Here is a 13,862-nt window from a genome sequence, read left to right on the forward strand (position 1 = left end):
GTTTCTCCCTTACTTCCCATGCTTTCTCTTTCATTCTCTTGTCATTCCACCTGCCTCTTTCCCACCACTACTTCTCAGATGTGATCATGAACAAGCAATCTGTGACATGCTGGGAGCAGGAGATATTGATCAGGCCACGTTTATATGGGTAACTAATTCCATAGTGTGTATATATATTTTTTAATCTACATGTTATTTGGATGACTTATACAAAGAAGCACAGATACTAAAAACAAACAAACAAAATCACTAAAACAGGTTTAGAAAGTACAAAATTCAAGTAGCGAAGAGGGTGGAATAGTTTTACAAGAAAATCTAGGCTAAAGACAACAACGGCAACCTAACTACATGCTTCCCAGCAGGCCAGGCAAAAAGGGAAACACATCTATTCGTGGGTTTTGTATCTAAGAGTAGGAAACATGCTGTCAGGAAGGAGGAATTTTCCCAGCAATAAGATTAATAGATCACCTAGCTCCCCAGACAACACAGTAGGCTGGGTCTATTTTTAGATTTTACTAAAGATACAGAAGCATCCTGGATTCCAAATATTCTGAAGGAAAAAGCCCCTGAGCACAAAGCAATCAAGAAACAAATATTAAAAATATGTTTAGGAGGGAGGAGGGTTCAGGATGGGGAACACATGTATACCTGTGGCGGATTCATTTTGATATTTGGCAAAACTAATACAATTATGTAAAGTTTAAAAATAAAATAAAATTAGAAAAAAAAATATGTTTAAGGAAGAAGGTTTGGGTTCTAGCCATTTTAGAAATGACCAGGTGTCTGGCTAAGGGCAACCTGAAGAATTACAATGACACCCCATGTAATTTTTCTTTATTCTTACCTCATCCTTTGTCTTTAGAACACTTGAAATATTTTGTGAGCATCTTCCAGATTCCTTGCCTTTTTGCAAGACTAAATGTTCACAGCACATGGGATGGGTCCTGGGGAGAGGCACTGCCCTGGAGCTGCATGCAGCTGTCCCAGCCCAGCCGCCTGTGTGCCTCATCTGACTGCCCGGAGCCAGGGGTGTGCGCGCCACATGGCCAAGACCAAGGGCAGAGGGCCGCAGCTTCTCAGAGAGGACTGGCTTGGGCCTCCTGGGAGAAAGGGCTAGAAAAACTCCCAACCCACGCAGCTTTTGCTTTTTGTTACTTTTCTTTATCTGCTTTCTCATTTCAAAACCTTTGAATGAAGCAACCAATTTGAAGCAAATTCCCTGTGGACATTCTCTGGTGAATTATGTTCATTATTGAACAGCATAGATTTTCTTTTTTTCAAAACAGGAACATTACAGGACCGAAAGAGCGCTTGCTCAGTATTAGAAAATGAAAATGCTTTCAACATACCAAAAGTTGAGGTTGGTCAGGAAGAGAGCTGTTCATCTTACAGGGGCAGCAAAAATTATCCATACACACACACATCTGTGCCACAGACAAAACATATATCATGCATATTTACATGTAATAGAAGAAGAAAATCAGTATTCTGAATTGATTATTTTCTTTACTAACTGTGGCTAAGCCCAACTCTTCAGCACAAGAAGGTCTGTGTGAATCTGGCCTCGCCCTCCTTCACTCATGGACTGTTGTACTATATCAAATTTAATCCTCCACACATTTTATACATCACAGACCTTCTTTATAACAATGGTTTCCACTGACTATGAGACTCTTATTATTTCTCTCTAACTACTAAACTCCTATGGATCGTGAAGACTCAGATTAAACAGCACCTCCTCCATGAAGCCTTCCCAGAATGCTCCAGGCATGGTGATTAGCCCAACATGGTATTTGCTACAAACCCATGACACTTCCCACAATGGACAATAATGAGTTTTAGTATGTTTCCCATTCTGTACTACATGACCCCCATTCTGATTTATGCCTTTATGTCTTCAGTGCTGAGACAATTATCTAGCCAAAGTAAAGATGTATTGAATTGGACTCAATAAATTCAACCAAAAAGAGGGCCTGAGTTAACGAAAAGATACACTCATGCTCTAAACTACTGTTTGTTAAGCCTGGTTTGGAGACAGGATCAGTGTGATTCCAAACACTTGCATGGTTTCATAAATTTTTATAGAATTCTCCAAATGAAAATAAGTTTTGAGTTTAGTTTCTAAATGTCCTTATATTGACCACAGTGCCCCTTGAAAAAGGACGGTGTCTCCAAATGGGAGAAGGCAAACTCAATAAAATTCCACAAAGCTCTATTTTGGGGAGCTACTTTCTAAAGAAAGAGAAAGAGTGGGAGAGAGAGAAAGAAGGAGGGGCAGAAAGCATTTAAATTAGGTTCGAATTTATCATATGCTTTTTGTAAATCTGGTGTGAACTTACAGCTTTTATTACATATAATGGTGTTTTTACATAACAGGTCGGATGATTAAAATCTGTTGACCTGCACAAACAATAGCAAAGAGCAGAGACTGTAATGGATGTTCCCGATCTACAACCCAGCCATGTAGCCTTCTTCCCTTTTCAGTGCAGTGCCAGCCTTCACTCTATTGGAAGGTCTATGGTGTGAATAACTCATATTAGCTGGTTTTGCTAACTTCGGTGGTACCTTGCATTCAACCTCTTTTTCCTCCAAAAAGTCAGTTCTTAAACAGTCTCATCTCCAGCTACTAAAAAATGGTAAAGGCCAAAGCATTGGGCTGCAAGGTCCTGTGGTTTTTAACACCTCACTCCTGTCCCTGAGGCTTGGTGCCATGGCCAGGCGTTGGGCTCCAGGGACCAGCTCTCAGCCCTGCTCTCTTCAGGGCTCAGCAGAAGGGCCTCGCTGGGCCAGGACACACAGCTCATGCCCACTTCAGCTCTCAGCCCTCCCCGAAGACCAGTCTGAGTCCAGGACCCTGGGATGTGCCCCACAAACCCTGGAGGTTTCTGTCAAAGCTACTGGCACATACCACTGAGCTGAGCACCCCTGGGGTCCTACGCCCACCTCCTACTAGGCGGTGTGGCCATCAGAACGAGGACTGTGTCACTCTGGCTCAGTGTCATAATCCTTGAGCTGGCACAGGATCTGGCCCATGGGGACCCTGAGTAGGTGCGTTCACATCCAGTGCCTGCATGGTTGCAGATAAAGGAATAGATGCATGAAGATCGCCAGTACCATGATTAGTTTGTGCCTTTTCTCTCTCTCTCTTCCAGACGTCTGCCACAAAACCCCACCTTGATCCTGGAACTCTGAGCACCCTGCACCGTCGGCAGGGCCGGGTATCACTAAGGTCATCCTGTCCAGTCTTCTGACACCTCTGCTCCATCTCACCAGATGCCCATGGCCTGCAGGATCCATCTCCAGTTCCAGATTATGATGTCTGGGCTGCATCATCACCCAACTGAGTCTGCGCCTAAGATTCCCATGGCTCCCAGGCCCCATCCTATGTCCACCAATGCTAAACTTTAGTTCCACCCCTTATAAGGCTGGCCATACACTTCGGCTTTGGTGAAATGCCCTCACCCCTTCCTGGTCCAGCAAACCCCTCTGCCTACTACAGACTCAGCTCCAAAGGTACTTGTACTAATGTTATCCTGAATCCTGGGGTCTTGGTATTATCTTCCTGCCTTCAATTTCTACAACTCTCTATCCCACTCCCTACCGTAAGGGAAAACGCCTGGGAAGACCATCAGTTATTTAGTTGTTCATTGCAAATCTGAGCTTTTAAGGGAAGTACAGTCCTTATATCTGTCTACTCCAGTGCCAGGCACAGAATATGACATGTAAAGCTACTGAATGAATGAATGAGGGAGGAAAAAACGTGGCAGAAAAGGAAAAAATGAAACAGAAAACAATTTAACAGGAGCTAAGAGGGGGTGAGAGAGAGGAATAAGGTGGAAAGCTTAAGACAAGACACAGAGGCAGCTCTCCTCCCTGGAAGGATCCCATGGATCAAGGCAGGTCACTTCTGAGGAATGGAGAAGGAAGACATGTACAAGCAATGGAATTGTGGGAGGATCAAGCGAGGTCTGTCCCAAAAAGACAGGCCTGGCTGGAGGACAGCAGGAAGGCTCCAGAACCTGGTAAACTGAGCAGCAGCATGGAGGAGGAGGAGGAGCAGCAGCAGCAAGGCAGAAGCCAAGGGTGCTCAAGGCAAGATCATTGCTTCATAACTTCCTGTTCCTACAGGTCTGTGGAGGAGCCACAACCAAAGAAGACATGGTTAGAGCCCTGTCTTGTTTGCAAAGCCATTTCCCAAAACATCTCAGAAACGCTTCCAGCAGGAGCCACTGTTACGCAGGTTCAGAGCTGTGAGACCATAGCCAAGGGGCGCCTCTTCCCCAAGGTCCCATAGAACACTCTGCGGGGATTGGATTTCAAGCTCAGTCTTCTGCCTCAAATGACCCTTCATGTTGGGAAGTAGATTTAAATTTGTCAGTATCTTTGGGTTTCTGCTTGCTGTCTACCTTCTTGAGCTTGGACTGTTCTCACACAGAATCACAGTAAGGCCCACGTCACAGCACAGAACTTGCTAGATGCAGCAGCCTCTAGACTAGGACACACAGACAGGAGAGCAGGAGCTGAAAGCCAGCCCCATGTACAACTTCCAAGTCCAGAAGGTGGCCAGGGAGGCGGGGTGGGAGGCGGGAATCAGCTGGTCAACATGCTTTTCACCATTTCAGGTCATCTCCTGCCAAGGAAAGCTATGTGAACTTCACTAAGCCGGTCTCTGCAGCTTTGTGACAGGGACTCCAAGGATCCAAACTGGCTTCTAGCTTTTGGGAAAGCTCTTCTATTAACAGCACTAGTGTGTGTGTGTGTGTGTGTGTGTGTGTGTGTAAACCATCTTTCCAACTTCTGTCAACCTGGTGCTTTAACATCTGCCCTCCATGCCATAATATCTCCATGCCAGATAATCCTAGTTTGGACAACCCAAGAATACACCCCAATCACCTTGCCTTGGCCTCGTGCCTCCCTCATCATCCGAATCCCACCTACAGAGGAGTTCTCCTCCAGGAAGTACGCTTTTCAAATACAAACCTACCCACCCAGGCCCACAGCCCTAAGCGCCTCCTTTAATGGACTCTAACACTCCAGGCTACTATTCTCCTACCCTAATCACCCCAGGGCCAGCCCCTCTGTACCAGAGTCTACTGATATTACCCAGACGAGTGAATCCTAAACCCACATGCCATGCATGAGGCTGTTCCTCACCTCTTCCTTCCTCCAAAATCCACAGTAAAAGCTCTTGCCACAATTCCGCAACTCCTTCTGCTTCCTAACTGACCCTGGTGCCTTCCCACATGGCCCCTGATGGCACAGCAAGCCACTCTCTTAGGAACTGTGAGTAATAAACTATGTTTCCAATGGCAATCATCTCCTGTCCATTGGTCTTACCATATCTAGAATTTTCTATTCATAGACTATATTTCAGAACTATGTGGCGTGTGTGTGTGTATGTGTGTATATGTGTGTGTTTTGGCATGGGTGTGGGTGGAGAATCTGATTCTCCAGTTGTCTTCAGAGAAATTGGAAGTTTAATTTTCTCCCGATATGGAAACATGTACCTTTTCAATATCTCATAGATTTTACACGTAAATAAGGGACGCTTCCGCCAGGCTGTAAGTGAACTCACTGCACAGATGTTTGAATGGGATGCAGGAGTCTGCTGTCCTCATCCCAAAGTGCTCTGTCACCTAGCCTGATCTCCTGCTTCTAACCACATGGAGCTAATGCCCTGGGCATCACCTGCCTCTCCGTTTGCAAGATGCCACTTTCGAGGCTGTCAGGCTGACAACTTGTCACCACAACCTTTAAAGAGGCTGTCAAATTCTTCTTTAAAAAACACACACACGCCACAACAATGGAATGGACCCCCTCAGAGTGACTGAAACTTCCAGCATCTGAACTGCTTCATGTGCCAGATGACAGCAGTGGCAGAAACCCACAACTGCATTTGGTTGGCACACCAGCTGTTGGCGTGCCACCTACAAGCTGAGCCCAGTGGTTGAACTTTTAGGACTTACATAGTCTGAGATGTGGTCTGCTGATTTCTTGGCCCTGGGAATCCTACATTTCCAAGGACTCAGAAGAAATGGAAACATTTACTTACTACTAAATGTCACACGGCCTATGGAACTGTTTCATTCCAATGAGGCAATTACTTTGAAAGAATAAAACATTCTGCTTGTAGGGATGTAATTTAGACTTGCAAGTTGCTACAGGGTAGTATGAAAAATGTTTGTGAATGATGGCCTTTCCCTCTAATGATTTCAGACCTGAAGAAGGTTAAGATTGGCTACATGAACTGGAAGAAAAGCAATGGACAGATTTCTACTAAATATTAATTTAGTCGAGCCTTCTTTGCTATCTGGGCTTCCCTGGTGGCTCAGAGGTTAAAGCATCTGCCTGCAATGTGGGAGAGCTGGGTTCGATCCCTGGGTTGGGAAGATCCCCCAGAAAAGGAAATGGCAACCCACTCCAGTATTCTTGCCTGGAAAATCCCATGGACAGAGGAGCCTGGTGGGCTATATTCCATGGGGTAGCAGAGTCGGACACGACTGAACGACTTCACTTTCACTTTCCTTTGCAGACAAAACTGTCACCATCAACAAAACATGTCCAAGTTCTAACATCTTGTACCTATAAAGGAGACTTTATTTGGAAAAGGAATCTTTGTTTGCCTGTGTGCTAAGTCGCTTCAGTCATGTCTGACTCTTTGTGACCCCATGGATTATAGCTCACCAGGCCGCTCTGTCCATGGGATTCTCCAGGCAAGAATACGGGAGTGGACTGCCATGCCATTCTCCAGGGGATCTTCCATACTTAATTAAGGCTCGGGAGATCATTCCAGATAGCTGTCTGGACCGTAAATTCAACAACAAGTGTTCTTATAAAAAGAGAGAAGACAGGAAAAAAACACACAGGAGCAGGCCATGTGAAGCCAGAGGGAGAGACTGGAGTCAAGCTGCTATGAGCAAACAAATACCTGAAGGCACTAGAAGTTGGAAGAGATTAGCAAAGATTCTCCCCTAGAGCCTTCTGACGGAGTATGACTCCAACAACATTTTGATTATGGACTGCTCACCTCCGGAAGGGTGGGAGAAGGAAGACCTTTCCATTGTTTTCAGCCAACAGTTTGTTACAGCAACCCTAGGACACTAATATCCTGTCATATGTTCAAAGTCCAAAAGGCACAAATAATAATGCCAAACTGCGTCCTTGTCTCACAACATTTGAAAATCGGTATGTTTAACTATTGCATCTAGCCCTCTCCCTTGCAAGCAGAAAAGGCTAAATGATAAAATCTCCCTGCCACCAAACAGAAAGATAGGCTCGGTGTCCCAGCAAAGCCTGCTGGTTCATCTCCCTTCTCTCCTGCATTAGGGCAAGACTGCTCCTCTGATTTCTAAAGTATCACAGAGGAGTGATATCAAGAGCAGTCTGGAATCTTCCCCGAGTTAGCAAACTCATTATTCCCCCTGACAATGTTCTTTTATTGTTTATGTGTCCTACAGAGAAGATCTCCTTCATATTGCAACTGAACTTTCATTGCCCTGGCTGGTTGTAAAACTCATCCCTTAACCGATACATAAATACTCTTCAAAGGTACCTTACATGATCAATTCAGGAAAATGCAACATCAGGATTGCACATTCTGACATCATTCAGGAAAGAGTTGATTTACATTACTTTGTAAGACAAGGCTATTAAACTCAACTATTCCATTGTACTGGCTATTAATTTTTTCCAAGAAACTTCACCTTTCCACTCTGAGCTGACAAAATAAGAATAATTTTGAGTGACTTCTATGATCATTCTCCAAACATCAAAGCTCCATGAGGCCTGTAGAATTCACAATACAAACAGGTCTCTTCTTACATGACTTGAGATTTTAGAACAAGAGCTACAAAACACAAAAAAAGCCATACACATCCCTGTTTTCTCTAGATGGACAGAAAAAGAAATGAACATATGAAGCACAATTGTTTAACTGTTAGGATAAAAAGCAAAACAAAACATCGCCTGTGTGTGTTAGTTGCTCAGTCCTGCCTGACTCTTTGCGACCCCATGGACTGTAGCCTGCCAGGCTCCTCTGTCCACAGGATATACTCCAGGCAAGAATACTGGAGTGGGCTGCCATTCCCTTCTCCAGGAGATCTTCCCTACCCAGGGATCGAACCCGGGTCTTCTGCATTGCAGGCAGATTCTTTACCAACTGAGCCACCTGGGAAGCCCCAACATTGCCTGAACACAAACTAATTCTTAAATATACTTATTTCTTGAATTAGTTTTCCAAACACATGGTCACCTTCTCATGAAGTAATATGTAGTATGAATTAAGGATTTGGAAAGCAACCAGTTTCTAGTAGTAAAGAAATTGCGGGGATTAACCAGAGCAGGAGGAGAATATAGTACTTGTGGGAGGATGAAAAGGAATTTCATCAGTTGGCTGTCATGACTACTATCCACCCCATACCCCACCTTTATTCAGATGTACTTGACAAATATGACTACTCTTCATGATGCAGAATACCAGTGACCAATAGTGACTCACACTTCTTCAGAATTAGAAATTGTGTAAATAACAAAGGAATCATTCTTTACCTTCGTTTTTCCCCCTACATATTTAGTTTTGATATACAAAATGAAGCTTAAAGCATCAGGCTTCTCAGTGTATGTACATGGACAATAACCTCCATTAAACCATCTCTGTATATCCCAATGAACTGTATCTTTTTTTTTTTTCAGCTCATATCTCTGAGTAGGCCAATCTTCTGCAAAATTTTGCAGCTATTGGAATTTGGTGTCAATGCCCCTTAATCTTAATACCAATCAGATTCAGAAGAGAATCATCACATGAATCTCTTCACTCTGGAGTCATAACTGGCTGATACAATTTAACTGGTTACATATCTAAAATATCCAAATCTGTTAAAGATCAAGATGCAGTGGTAAGGCTCACACTGCTAGTCTTTAAACATTCAACCTGATATGCCTGACAGAAAAATAAAAATAGTTTCAAATATCAAAGTATATTATTGAAATGTAGAAAAGTAGCATTAAAATCAAACTTAAATCTCAGAAGGGGCCGCCTCTACAGGCTTGATGGAAAGTCTGTGGTGGTCATCACCAGATGAAGTGTAGACTTCTATGTCAGGTCAGTCATTCTGGGCTCTGCAGATGGACTGTTGCCAACTGCATAAGCCAGAGAAGGACAAGAAGAAAACTGCACCCCCGCCCAGTGCACGGCCCTCCAACACAGGTTCTTGTAAGCAAACAAACAAAAGGGCGGAAAGATGAGAGGAATGAACTACAGGAATTCTTATTTTCTATCAGATAAACCTAAAAGTAAAACTGACATTCTGAAATGGCTGACACAAAATACTAAGTATCTGTATTATGTCTGTACCCTCTGACACACAATATGCTGCATATTCATAAGAAAAAATTGTTAAGAGGGGAACCTGCCCTGAGTTTCCTTCATCTTATTCATCTCTATTTTTGTAGCTTCTATAATAAATTCAAGGTCAAAAATCAACTCTGGACTATTAATAGATCTACCAGCAATCACATTTCCAGCATCATGGAAACATGCATCACATTCTCTCCATCTAGCATTGATGATAGCTTCCAGCATCCTGTACCCTTGTTTAAAAATTTTTTTAAAGGCAATTATTCCCTTCAGGGCAAGCTTTGTGGCACATTTTACAATGTTGCTGAAATGAGAGAGGTAATATCTATCTGGAAATCCAGTTAAAAGTCATTATTAGGAGGGACACATCTGATGAAGCAAAAAATCAAATTATAAAAAACAGAGCAAGCAAGAGATACCTACATTCTGAACATTATCAGTAGACTCTCCCTGACCTGTTCTCATAGACATCCAACACTGAATTTCTGAAACTATCCCTTTTCTGCATTGAGAGCTGTAATTGAATTCTCTTTCTCTATGTTTCACAACTTTTTTTCCTTAGATATAAACTAGGGTAAGTAAAGACCTCTCTCAGAGGGTCCCAATGACTGAACTCCAAAATTAATTATCAAAGGAAGGGATTTAGAAAGGATGAATAGAATCACATTAAGAACTGAGATTTTGGTGATGGAGAGGGAATGGAGAAAAGGGACCCCTCCAACACTGTTGGCAGCCATGATGGAAAACAGTATGGAGGTTCCTCAGAAAACTAAAACTAGAATTACTATATGATTCAATAATTCCACACATGGGAAAATACTGGAACACAGGTATAATTCAAAAGGACACATGCACTTCTATATTTATAGCAGCACAATTCACAATAGCCAAGACATGGAAACGCCCTAAATGTCCATCAACAGATGAATGGATGAGGACGACATGGTACATACATACAATGGGATGTTACTCAGCCATCAAAAACAATGAAATAATGCCATTTGCAGCAACATGGATGGACCTAGAGATGATCGTACTAAGCAAAATAAGTCAGACAGAGAAAGACAATACCATGCGATATCACTTACATGTGGAATCTAAAAATAATGATACCAATGAATTTATTTATAAAACAGAAACAGACTCACAGACATACAAAAGAATCTTTTGGTTACCAAAGGGGAAGAGAGATGGAGAGAGACAAATTAGGAATTTGGGCTTAACAAATACACACTACTATATATAAAATAGATAACAAACAAAGACCAACTGTATAACACAGGGAACTATATTCAATCATCTAGGGTAAACCAGACTGGAAAAGAATATAAAAAAGCATGTATAAATGTGTATTACTGAGTCACAGTTATGCAGCAGAAATTAACATAAAACTGTAAATCAACTATACTTCAATTTAAAAATAAATAAATAAAAGAAATGAGATTTGGGGTCATCAAGCAGAATTATAAAGCCACAACACTGGCAAGATGAGCACCTTTACTGTGCAATCCTATAAAATGGAAACATGAAGCTGCTATTATGGAAAGCATCTATTTCCTCTGTCACCAAACAACACAGAATAACATATAAAATAAGCTAGTCACTGTTCCAAATGCATAAACACTTGGATCTTAGCATCGAAGAGCATGGACTTACTCATAACTCATCTTCTCCAGGCAGGAGGTACATTTGCTGGCCTCGGGGTCTCAACGTATTCCATGTCTACACATGGGACGTATGGGCACAGGGAGAAGCTTGTAAGAAAAATAATAAGTTGGGCTGTGCTTAGACTATATAATTTGGGAAAACACTAGTAAATTAAAAAAATAATCATGGTGAGAAAGACAAATATCATATGCTATTGCTTATGTGGAATCTTAAAAAAAGATACAAATGAACTTATTTACAAAATAGAAATAGATGCACAGATATAGAAAACAAACTTATGGTCACCAGTGGGAGAAGTACATGCATGCTCAGTCATGTACTCTTTGCAACCCAATGGACTATAGCCCACCAGACCCCTCTGCCTAAGGGATTTTCCAGGCAAGAATACTGGAGTGCATTGCCATTTCCTCCTCCAGGGGATCTTCCCGACTCAGGGATGGAACCTGTGTCTCTGGCGTCTCCTGCACTGCAGGCAGATTCTTTACGACTGAGCCACCTGAGAAGCCCCACCAAAGGGAAAAGGAGGGGAATAAATTAGGAGGTTGGGATTAGCGTATATACACCACTACATATGTAATAGACAACCAACAAGGACCTGCTTTACACACAGGGAACTATACACAATATTTTGTAATAACCATTAAGGGGAAAGAATATGAAAAAGAATATATCACTGTACTGCAAACATGAAATAAAAATGAAATTGAAAATTAACTAGGACTTCCGTGGTGGCTTCCACATATATCTATAAACCAGAGAATGGATCAGCAAATTGATACATCCAAGCAATGAAACGCAATTCAGCAATAAAAAAGAACAAAGTGCTGATACATGCTATAGCATGGATGAATCTCCATAATATTATGCTAAGTGAAGAATGCAATCACTAAAGACAATATCTTGTGTGATTCCATCAATACGAAATGTTCAGAAAACACCAATCTATAGACACAGAAAAGAGTAGTGGTTGCCAGGGGCTAGAGATGAGAACAGAGATTAACTGTAAATAAGCACAAGAGATTTTATACTAGTCCATAAATTTATGAAAAAAAAAAAAACATTGACTTAAAGTATAAGTGAAGTGGTTGAGCTGCACTATACATTCGTGACACTGTACAGGAGACAGGGATCAAGACCATCCCCAATAAAGAGAAATGCAAAAAAGAAAAATGGTTGTCTGGGGAGGCCTTACAAATAGCTGTGAAAAGAAGAGAAGCAAAAAGCAAAGGAGAAAAGGAAAGAAATACCCATTTGAATGCAGAGTTCCAAAGAATAGCAAGGAGAGATAAGAAAGCTTTCATCAGTGATCAATGCAAAGAAATAGAGGAAAATGATAGAATGGGAAAGACTAGAGATCTCTTCAAGAAAATTAGAGATACCAAGGGAACATTTCTTGCAAAGATGGGCTTGATAAAGGACAGAAATGGTATGGACCTAACAAAAGCAGAAGATACTAAAAAGAGGTGGCCAGAATACACAGAAGAACCCGACAAAAAAGATCTTCATGATCCAGATAATCATGATGGTGTGATCACTCACCTAGAGCCAGACATCCTGGAATGTGAAGTCAAGGGGGCCTTAGAAAGCATCACTATGCAGAAAGCTAGTGGAGGTGATGGAATTCCAGTTGAGCTACTTCAAATTCTAAAAGATGATGCTGTGAAAGTGCTGTACTCAATATGTCAGCAAATTTCGAAAATTCAGCAGTGGCCACAGGACTGGAAAAGGTCAGTTTTCATTCCAATTCCAAAGAAAGGCAATGCCAAAGAATGCTCAAACTACTGCACAGCTGCACTCATCTCACACGCTAGTAAAGTAATGCTCAAAATTCTCCAAGCCAGGCTTCAGCAATACGTGAACCGTTAACTTCCAGATTTTTAAGCTGGTTTTAGAAAAGGCAGAGGAACCCAAGATCAAATTGCCAACATTCGCTGGATCATGGAAAAAGCAAGAGAGTTCCAGAAAAACATATTTTTCTGCTTTATTGACTATGCCAAAGCCTTTGACTCTGTGGATCATAACAAACTGTGGAAAATTCTGAAAGAGATGGGAATACCAGACCACCTGACCTGCCTCTTGAGAAACCTGTATGCAGGTCAGGAAGCAACAGTTAGAACTGGACATGGAACAACAGACTGGTTCCAAATAGGAAAAGGAGTACATCACCCTGCTTATTTAACTTCTATGCAGAGTACATCATGAGAAATGCTGGGCTGGAAGAAGCACAAGCTGGAATCAAGATTGCCAGGAGAAATATCAATAACCTCAGATATGCAGATGACACCACCCTTATGGCAGAAAGTGAGGAGAAAATAAAGAGCGTCTTGACGAAAGTGAAAGAGGAAAGTGAAAAAGTTGGCTTAAAGCTCAACATTCAGAAAACTAAGATCATGGCATCCGGTCCCATCACTTCATGGCAAATAGATGGGGAAACAGTGGAAACAGTGGCTGACTTTACTTTTGGGGGCTCCAAAATCAGTGCAGATGGTGACTGCAGCCATGAAATTAAAAGATGCTTACTCCTTGGAAGGAAAGTTATGACCAACCTAGACAGCATATTAAAAAGCAGAGACATTACTTTGTTAACAAAGGTCCATCTAGTCAAGTCTATGGTTTTTCCAGTAGTCATGTATGGATGTGAAAGTTGGACTATAAAGAAAGCTGAGTGCAGAAGAATTGATGCTTTTGAACTATGGTGTTGAACTGTGTGAACTGTGGTGTTGGAGAAGACTCTTGAGAGTTCCTTGGACTGCAAGGAGATCCAACCAGTCCATCCTAGGAGATCAGTCCTGGGTGTTCATTGGAAGGACTGATGTTGAAGCTGAAACTCTAATACTTT

Source organism: Bos taurus, chromosome X, assembly GCF_002263795.3.
Source record: "Bos taurus isolate L1 Dominette 01449 registration number 42190680 breed Hereford chromosome X, ARS-UCD2.0, whole genome shotgun sequence".
NCBI lineage: Eukaryota > Metazoa > Chordata > Mammalia > Artiodactyla > Bovidae > Bos > Bos taurus.